This window comes from Oryzias latipes, chromosome 23 (assembly GCF_053564925.1).
Source record: "Oryzias latipes strain Hd-rR chromosome 23, Olatipes_Hd-rR_3.1".
Lineage (NCBI taxonomy): Eukaryota > Metazoa > Chordata > Actinopteri > Beloniformes > Adrianichthyidae > Oryzias > Oryzias latipes.
Genome location: NC_136259.1, coordinates 6379080 through 6388563, shown reverse-complemented (window position 1 = coordinate 6388563; position 9484 = coordinate 6379080). Strand labels below are relative to the sequence as shown.

At 37.9% G+C, this 9484-nt stretch overlaps 1 long non-coding RNA gene across 1 annotated transcript; it reads left to right on the top strand.

The window, feature by feature from the left end:
• Positions 1-811: 811 nt before the first annotated feature.
• LOC144989311 (uncharacterized) lies at positions 812-4323 on the top strand. Its single transcript, XR_013653449.1, has 2 exons — positions 812-2390; positions 2505-4323. It is a non-coding gene; the product is annotated as an uncharacterized LOC144989311 (long non-coding RNA).
• Positions 4324-9484: the final 5161 nt, after the last annotated feature.

The window sequence follows — 9484 nt, the reverse complement described above, 5'->3', positions numbered from 1 at the left end:
GGACGGCTTCCTCTTGTTTGCGGGGTTGGTCGAAAACCAGACGAAATTCACCAATAAAACGGTCAAAAGGTAAGTGGGATATGGGATGGGCAGCTAGGAATGCTTGGGCCCACTGGAGCGCTTTATTACGTAATGCATTGACAACGAGAGTGATTTTGCTGTGGTGCGTTTGATAATACCTTGGTGCTTGTTGATAGATGAGTTGGCACTGTAGTAAAAATCTGCCGCAGGCTTCGACTTCCCCGTAGAAAGGTTCCGGTTGGAGGCGGAAGTTTTCCGATGACGTGGCGGAAGTGATGGGGGGATTGTTGCCGGAAGACGGTGGCGGGGTAGGCGCTGTGGGGTTAGAAATTTGTCCGGTTAGTTCTAGAAGAGTTTGAGTTATACCATCAAGGTGACTGAAGAGATCCTGTTGGGCCGAAGACATCTGAGAGAGAGCGTCCGCTTGACGGCCGAGAAGAATTCCTTGATGCAATATGGTGTAGCTGAGTCCTTCCGGCTCAGCTGGGTTGGGGGGTTTGGCCAGTTCGTTCTGTCATGATTCGTCTAGCGTGACAGACCCAGATGCTGGAACCCGGAAGAAACTGAGGAGGCGAGAGGTAAGTAAGATTTAATAATAGGTAAGTGGTATTAGTTAGTAGCTTTGCCAGGATGAGTCCGAGGCCTGAGTTTGAGTCTTCAGCTTGAAGGTTCGGTGTGGCTGGAGGGATAAGGCAGGGGAATTTCTAGAGCGGTGAGGCAGGAGACCGGCGGCTTGACGCGTGACCAAGGCTGACCATGGAAACCAGGTAAGAAAGAACCCGTGGACGAGTTACCCTGTGGGCGAGGCGAGGGAGAATTGGCGAGAGCAAAAAGACTAGGAACGAGAGAATAAACTTGACCAGACTAAGCACCTTTCAAATCAGCAATGTACAGATATTTAACAAAGTCACTATACTCAGCTTAAGAATCCACTGGAATTACATTGATTGCGTAAAGCCTTCACTACTGTAAAGTGTTGCATATCGACGCAAGGCTACCATTCTTCAGAATCCGAATCATGAGCATGTAAATACTGGAGCTAAAGGGTTCAAGTACACGAAAGGAGCTTTAAAACTGAATTATTTTTCAAGTATTTAAACACATTTTTCCCCTAATTTTATATACAAATTTTTTAACATTTTATATATATATATATATATATATAAAATATATATATTTATTTTTTGCACTATATTAACAAACTGACGCGTCCTAAACCTGAAATAACCGTTACCATCACTTCCTCGGTTACATGTCTTTTGGTTTAAAATCTTTCTGAGCTCATTTGAATGAAGCTAAATCACATGGAGGTTTTTATGTCTGAAGCGAGTTTACATCCCTGTAAATTGCTGAAATCCCTTTAAAGATCAGAGTAATGAGAGCTGTGGGAAGGATGCATAATAACAAGCAGAAAGCAGCTGTCTAAGCATGAGGCAGATGTGGTTTTGTTTCTCTTTAAGCTAATTTTAGGCAAAGGTGACAGCCAGAACAGCTTGTACTTATCTGCTTCAACCAACTGCTGCTTGAACGAAGCCCAGTGGCAAACAGAACGGAAATCATCCGGCCTTCAACTGCAATCTGAGTTTTTGGACCTCCATATTACGCTCTTGTTTTGGTGTGTCGGCAAAAAAAACCCACTTTCTTTAGTAAATAGATTAAAAAAAGTTCAAAGGAAATAAATTAAATGTATTTAACAATTTAAGAAATCTAAATATTTAACAATGTCAATACAGGCACCCAAAAATTTTTGTGTACGATTACTTGTGACCACATAAAAATTGCTGTAAAACGTAAAAAACAACAAAACAATTGACAACAATTTCACCTGAAAAAATTTGCATAAATATATTTGATTCCTAATAAATGGGCTTGTGGTAAAGATCACAACAGCAATGTTTTTCAACTTATCTTGAGAAAAATTAACTTAATGTTAATTGATAAAATGAATATTATTTTTTTAGGGTAGCGTTCGTTATTTAAAAAAAGAAAATACGTTTTTTAATACCTTATTTTGATAAAATATTCTGAAATAAAACTTAATATCTTTTTATTTTGAGAAGACCAATTTTGAATTTTGTTTAAAGATAATAACTTAATATCTTTTTCAATCAAAAAAATGTTCGTCGAGACTTAATATTTCATTGGCACAAGAACATAAATTATTTTTTAAGATAATGATATAAGATTTCTTTATTGCACAAAAAAAATATTTTTTTAAGCTTATGACTTGATATGTCGTTATCCTGAGAAAACCATTGGCCAATCACCGTGTCCCTGTGACCAAGGTTTAACAAAAAGACCAATGATTGGCAGCAAAGCATGCTGGGAAACGTGACGTACTGCTATTGTTGTTATGCTACGAGCTAAAGGTAAGTGCTTTAGGCGAAGCAGCCAGCTTAATATGATATTTTTCAGATTTTCATCGAGACAATAACAGATTGACCATTCTTGCTTTTATTTTTACCCCTATTGAATGCTCACAGAGACACGGAAGTAGCGGCAGGAAGTGGCTTTTGCAGCAAGATGACGGAGGGCGTACCAGATCATGTGAACGTGAATACGATGGATGCTTTTGTGCTTTTTAGAATAAATAAATCTGTTCTCTAAACATCCTCCGTGTCTTCAATGCAATGTAATGAGATACACACAGACAGAAATGTGAAGGTATCTGCTGTAAATCTTGTTTCCCTTTCGGCTTTTCCCAGCAGGGGTCGCCACAGCGAATGAGTCGCACGGTAAACTTGGCAATGTTTCACGCCGGATGCCCTTCCTGACGCAACCCTCTCAAAGCAACCGGGCTTAGGACCGGCACAGAAGTAGAGAAGGGAACAGGGAGCAGCCCGGAGTCGAACCCTGGTTTCACGGACGGAAGGCGCTGCAAACCAGCACGAGCTAAACAAATCTATGACGTAAATTAATAACAGGATATGATCGGCTAGTCAGTTAGCATGTAGCCTAATAGCCTTCGAATGTAAAGCGACTGATTGCTAAAGTTAATAAAAGACAAGTCCTGAATATTATTATTCCTATTCGACCCTAAACTACAATATCAGCTGTCTGTCTGTCAACCGAGCAGCCAGTTGCCCAAATGCCGGCATACATCAAAGTGCTCTGCGGTGGCGCTAGTAGTAGCCTAGCAGGAGCTATCGTATGACAAAGCAGCCTAGTTATCATAAATCTTTTGATATTTTTCTTATATTCATTGAGACGGTATTAAAGTGATCATTTTTGTTTTTCATGTTCCTTTTTTGAACGAATATGGGTCACAGAGACACGGAAGTTACAGCTGAAAGCGGCTTTTGCCGGCGTACAGAGAGCATATCCGCGTGAATGACTTATGACGTGAATAATTATTGCGTTCGAATGGATTAATTATTGCGTTCGAACAACATAATTATTGCGTTCGCACAGGTTAATCATTTCGAGGGAACGGGATAGTATTTTGAGGGAACGCAATTGTATCTTGTGGGAACGGAATAGTATTTCGTGCGAACGAGATAATAATCTGTGGGAACAAGATATTAATCTGTGGGAACAAGATATATTTTTATATCTTAAAGTCAGGACACGGGCTCAGTATTTACATGAGGCAGAAGGTCACAAATTTATTCTTGAAATTGGACTTTTTTACAGCAGTTATTAGGTAAAAAATAGATTGATTTGATTATTTAATTACAGGTCACGAATAACTAATCACACAAAAAAGTAGGTCTGGGAATCACTGGGTACCTCACGATACGATACGATTTGCGATACATTGCTCACGATAACGATACTATCACGATATGGCGATATTGTGATTAGCGATATATCTCATCTCTAACAACTCACGATATATCAAACTTTAAGAAAGAAGAACTTGAAAACCGTTTTTTGGAAAATATTTCCCCATTTATTTTTTAAACACCATGACAATAAACAACTTGTGTCCTATTTGGTGTAATGAATAACAGATTTTTGTGTAACATTGCTGAAATCAGTAATACCCTGTCTTTGACAAGCAATGACAATTTTTATTTGGAAATATTTGTAAAATTTGGTTTAAACAATAGTGAACATGAACAGCAGCCAATATTCAGTACAAAATTGCTGTAAACAGGTTAAAAAATGAATAATTCAAGTAGCTGACATTGGTATTAACTTTTGAAAAACAAAGCCATAGCCATTGCTTAATTTAAAAAAAATAGCTGTGAATCAGATATTAATTCTGTGAACACATTATAGTGTCTTTGTTAAAAATAAATGACACCATTTAGTGCAAATGTGTTGTAAACAAAAATAAAATTCTCCCAGAAAAAAAAATCAAGTAGCTAGGAACTTTCCTTTAAGTTATTTAAGACATAAACTGCTTCCAACTAAATGACCAGGGATAAGATACATGAAGAACTTAAAGTGCATCCAAAATTAAACATCTTTGTGAACAAAACGTTTGTGGAAAAGCTGCATGTGATGCACGTTTATATGTTCATGTTTTTCTTGAGAACCACAGGCTTTTTAGCGTCAAGACGCCGCTCGTCTACCGCTGGAGAGGAGGAGGGGGAGGGTCTAACGGCAGGGATGCCTCTCTTTGTCTTTGCAAGGATCATTTTTTCAGTATTTCCAGGAGGGAATGTCAAAGCGTGGCTTAATGCATTCAGTAAAAACTGAAATCCCTCGTTCTCCACCTCGCTGCAGGGACGGAGACCGTTTTCCGTTTGTTATTGCCGCTGCAATAACAGAAGACGGCAGTAGCTTAGTCTGGAAAAAGGTATCCGCGCCGGGCTGTGTCGGCTTCAGGCCAGCAACAACCACGACTTTCTCACACAACTCCGGGGATGCAGCTTCAATGCTGCCGGCGCGTCTTTTAGGTTGCTGCTCTCGCTTCTCCTAGTTTTTCCCCTCCGCGATCTTTTTTTGAATGTGTATTCTTCTTCGTCCGGCCGCAACAGACAATCTCGCAACGAGCGCCCCCTATCGACCCTCCGAAGAATTGTCTTACCAAAGGATGGTTAATATGTTTTACAGGGTGTTTAAACGTAAATTAAAGGTCGACACTTGATGAAGGCGTCTCGAGAATCAATCGCGGGATTAAATATCGCGATATATCACCATATCGATATTTTGGCACACCCCTACAAAAAAGTAATGACAGCACTAAACTTAAAATCTTATTTACAGAAAACAAATGTTATCTTAAAATAGCTAATCAACATGTTGTTCACGAAATAAATGCACAATCATTATCTCTAAATTAAAGAAACATTTTTTTCTTAAAATAAAGGCTTAAAATCATCATTTGTTTTCATGGTTAAATGACTTACAGCTTCTTTCTTTTTTTTCAAAACATAAAAAGTTGTTTTTCGACATAATGGTACACATTTTTCCACAACAGTTTATTGCAGATGTTAACCGAAATGGCAAGAACAGGATCAGTGCTAATTAATGAAGCTATCATGCGCTCAGATGGTGTAAACCTCCTGACCACACTGGGTAGACACCTGAAATTATTTTTTTTTGTTTTGTTTTCTTGCAAGACATTACCTGAAAATGTGTTTTCTTAAAAAAGCAAGTGGAAAAAAAATATTGACCGTTCTCGTCTTCCGTAGGATGTAGGCCTTTAGGACGGTGCACATTTAGCAAATTTTATCCTGTTAACTTTTATTTCTAATTAGAACAACCAAATTAGAAAATATTGTTAAAAAATCTTATATATAAACTGGTTATGATATCGATGTCACTGCCCTTAATAGACAATCTTAGTCTATGGCTCAACTTTGTGCCAAAATGTCACAAATTTTCATTGGTGCTGACATGTTCAAATTTGATCAGATTAATAGGAAAGTTGTATTTTTTTTTAGGTGTGTTCCAGTAAAAGCTCAAAAGCAAAATGTCATTCCAGCGGAGCTGCATAGAGCTAGTCGATGAGTATTCATAACCGGGCTTGTGTGCAAGAGTCGTCTTCTTCCATGAGATTTGGAGTAAAAGTCATAACAGAAGAATAGAGGAAAATGTCGTTGGCCATCTGTTAAAAACATGACGAAAAGGAAAAAACGGATAGATTGCGACCAACAACATTAATTTCATGTCGTTAGATTGCTGATAATCCCAGAAATGTCTTGTTGTTTCAGAGTTTTATCGGATGATAGAAGCACAGCAATGTTTGCCCGAGGGGATCAAGCTCTCCTCAGCTGCAAAGTAAAGCGCAGCCGGTGTCAAATATGACCGGCGGCGGAGTTCGTCACTGTTATTCATAGCGTGTATGTGTTCACTCGGGAGATTGATAGCTCATCACATTTGCTGTCATGGTGTAAATGTCACCTCTCTAGCTAGCAATGATGAATGTAATTTCCCCTCCGGTTGATTATGAGAATGTTTGAATGTATATTCATGCTAAGCCGAAAGAAAGGGTGTTTAAAAGACAAAAAATGATTGTTTTTATATTCAGGAAGCTAAACTGAAGCCTTCTTTTAGTGTCTCAATCTAAAGGCGATGTTACACTCCCGCTATACGCACATTTAGTGCATACTGCACAGATGAAAATGGGTCATGCATGAATATACCTGCCTGATCATTGCGCTGTTTATGTGCAATTTACTAGTGATTCGTTCTTCAATTATGTAGTTTGAACGTTATGTGCAGTATAAAAGTTATGCATGGTACATGTGTGAAAAGTCTGTTAGACATAAGTGACATTTCTGTATGCATCTCACACAATTCACACACAATTGCGTAAGACTTGCGAAATAGCTGCGTATAGACTACATACAATATGCATAAACTGCGAAATTCTCAACTGACCCAAAGATTTTGAACAGCTCAACTATAAAGATTGGTCAGCTGAAACCATCGACAGACATCTGCGCACACCAACGAACGACTAGCGCAAGAAACACTGACAGATTATCATGCGTGTTTGATGAAAGGGCGAAGTTTTCTGCGGGGAAAAAAACGCAAAATCTATGTACCGGCTGTTGATATTTCTGCTGCTAACTATGTTTTTAGCACAAAACACTATAAAATGTCTTTTTTTGAAGTTAATGTTTTTTAGATTATTTCTGAGGTTAAATAAACGGACCGATTTCATTTTCTTTTTTCCCCCTCTTCTCTTGGACTTCATTCTGGCTCTTATCAAAATTTCATGATGAACTAAGCTAATTGCATGCTGGCTCCAATTTAACATTTTGATCATCCAATTCAAAATGTATCAACACGTCGGTATTAACCAGCTATTTACTATGTTTCCCCTTGTTCTAAACTGTGACTTAAATGTATTCCTTGTGACAAACTGCATCCCTTCAATTCCATCCAGTTATGATCTGAGTAAAGGTTGGCTTGTAGATGGTATGAAGAGTTAAATCAATATCTCTTAAGGGTTGTCACAGCTATTCCATCTTCTAACACTTCCAGCAGCTTCTCAAGTAGCACCTTTGTTGCATTATGTAATATCATGACTCTGCAAGGTGAGCAGATACGTGCATCTGTTTAGTTTATTTTTTTACTTTTTTTTAATGAGATGCTTTGGGACAATATAATGCAATGGTTGCAGGAATGAACAGAACACTGTCTCCAAATATTTTATTTACAAGTCATAATAATTCGGACTTTCTCGGAGTGCTGCCCTCCAGGCTGGAGAACGCTTCAGGATGTCGGTTCCATTTACTTATGAAGTTGTACGAGTGCATTTTGTGCAATTGAGCCGTCACCGGCTGTCAGTCACAGGAAATTAACGAGTTTGCTGATTGTACTGCTAGTAATTACAGAGTGCAGCTGGAGCAGTGCTGTGTCAAGCCCAGGAGGCTTTTTAAGCTTACGTCTGTCCTTTTCTCACCAAAACAAAAACAAAAAAAAGGAAAAGAAAAGCCTCTAAGAAGCTGTAGTGCATGTCTGCATGTCTGTCAATTCCTGACCTTCAACAGAACACTTAAGCATCACCCAATTAGTCTTTTTGATGATTTAATATACTATACTATACTATACTATACTATACTATACTATACTATACTATGCTATACATACGTACGTTCGTACGTACATACGTACAATAAATATAAAATTTTGTATTTCTTCTCTGCTCAGGAGGATCATAAATCAAATGCTGAATTTAAATAAAAACCAGAGGAGGAGTTAATAATCCAAACAGGAAGTAAGAAGTATGTTAGAATTGTAGTTTTATCAGGTAGAGTTGTAGTTAAAAACAGAAAAAGGGCAGAAATATGAAGTTTGTCCTCCAAAGAGGCACCAGACAGGGATGTCCACTGCCGCCCTCTCTTTTTGCTTAATTTAAAGAACCTTTAGCGGCAGCTATGAGACAAAATATTGGCATTGAAGGAATTAAAACAAAAACATCCATCATAGAATTAGTCTTTATGCAGATGATGTATTACTCTTCCTCCAAAATTCACAATCTTCATCCTCCAGAGTAGTAGCAGTTACTGACACATTTTTATCCTTATCTGAGTACTCCATTAAATGGAATAAATCAGTGCTATCATCACTCAATTGTAATTTACAGCCAACTTTAAATATACAACTAGAATCAGGAAATAAAAAATACTTAGGTGTCACTTACTCCTCCAATCTATCAGACTTAGTGCAATTAAATTATATACCGTTGCTTAAAAATATTCAGGAATATCTAATGCGACGTGTTAACTTGCCCATATCACGCACAGGCAGAATAGCTTCAGTTATTAATAAAAATGTTACCCAAAATCAACTACTTATTTTTTATGATTCCAATACAACCACCTGCAAATTGGTTTAAACATTAGATACATCCATATCCAAGGTTTTATGGAAAAATAAACCACCAAGAATCATCTTAAAAACCTTGAAAAATGTTAAATCCCTTGGTGGGTTAGAATTTTCTCACTTTTACATTACTTCCTTGCTCACAGATTACAATATATTTTAAAATGGCATTAAAACAATCTAGCAGATCACTCATGGATAGATGTAGAACAGTCACTATGTGATTAGATTAAACTATCAGATCTTCAGTATCATTAATCTTATTAGCAGCTCCATCAAGTGGTACATTTGCTTTAAAAGGATCAATCAATATCAGAACCACATTAACAGCCTGGTGGGATTTCCTTAAGATGAATAACTCTTCTCTCACACCGAGCAAACTGACACCCATTTGAAACAACGGCGAGGCGGAGTGAGCTCCAATCGGTGAACAATCAGGAGTGAGCTTGTTGGAAGTCTAACATTTCGAATGTTTGACGTGAGACCACATACTTTTGTTGAGGCATCTGATTGGTCAGTTTATAACTTAAATGACTTGCACTACAGAAAATATATTTAAAAAAAAAAGGTAGGATTAGCAAAAGGTATCAGAGCAAGAATGGTTATTCTGATAAATACAATGAATGGGTAAATCTATTCATTTCTCATCAGACGTCTATGGGATTTTGGCTTCTTGGAGCCAGCGAGTACTTCCTTCACCTCCTTGGAAGCGGAGTAGAAATGGGTAAACACC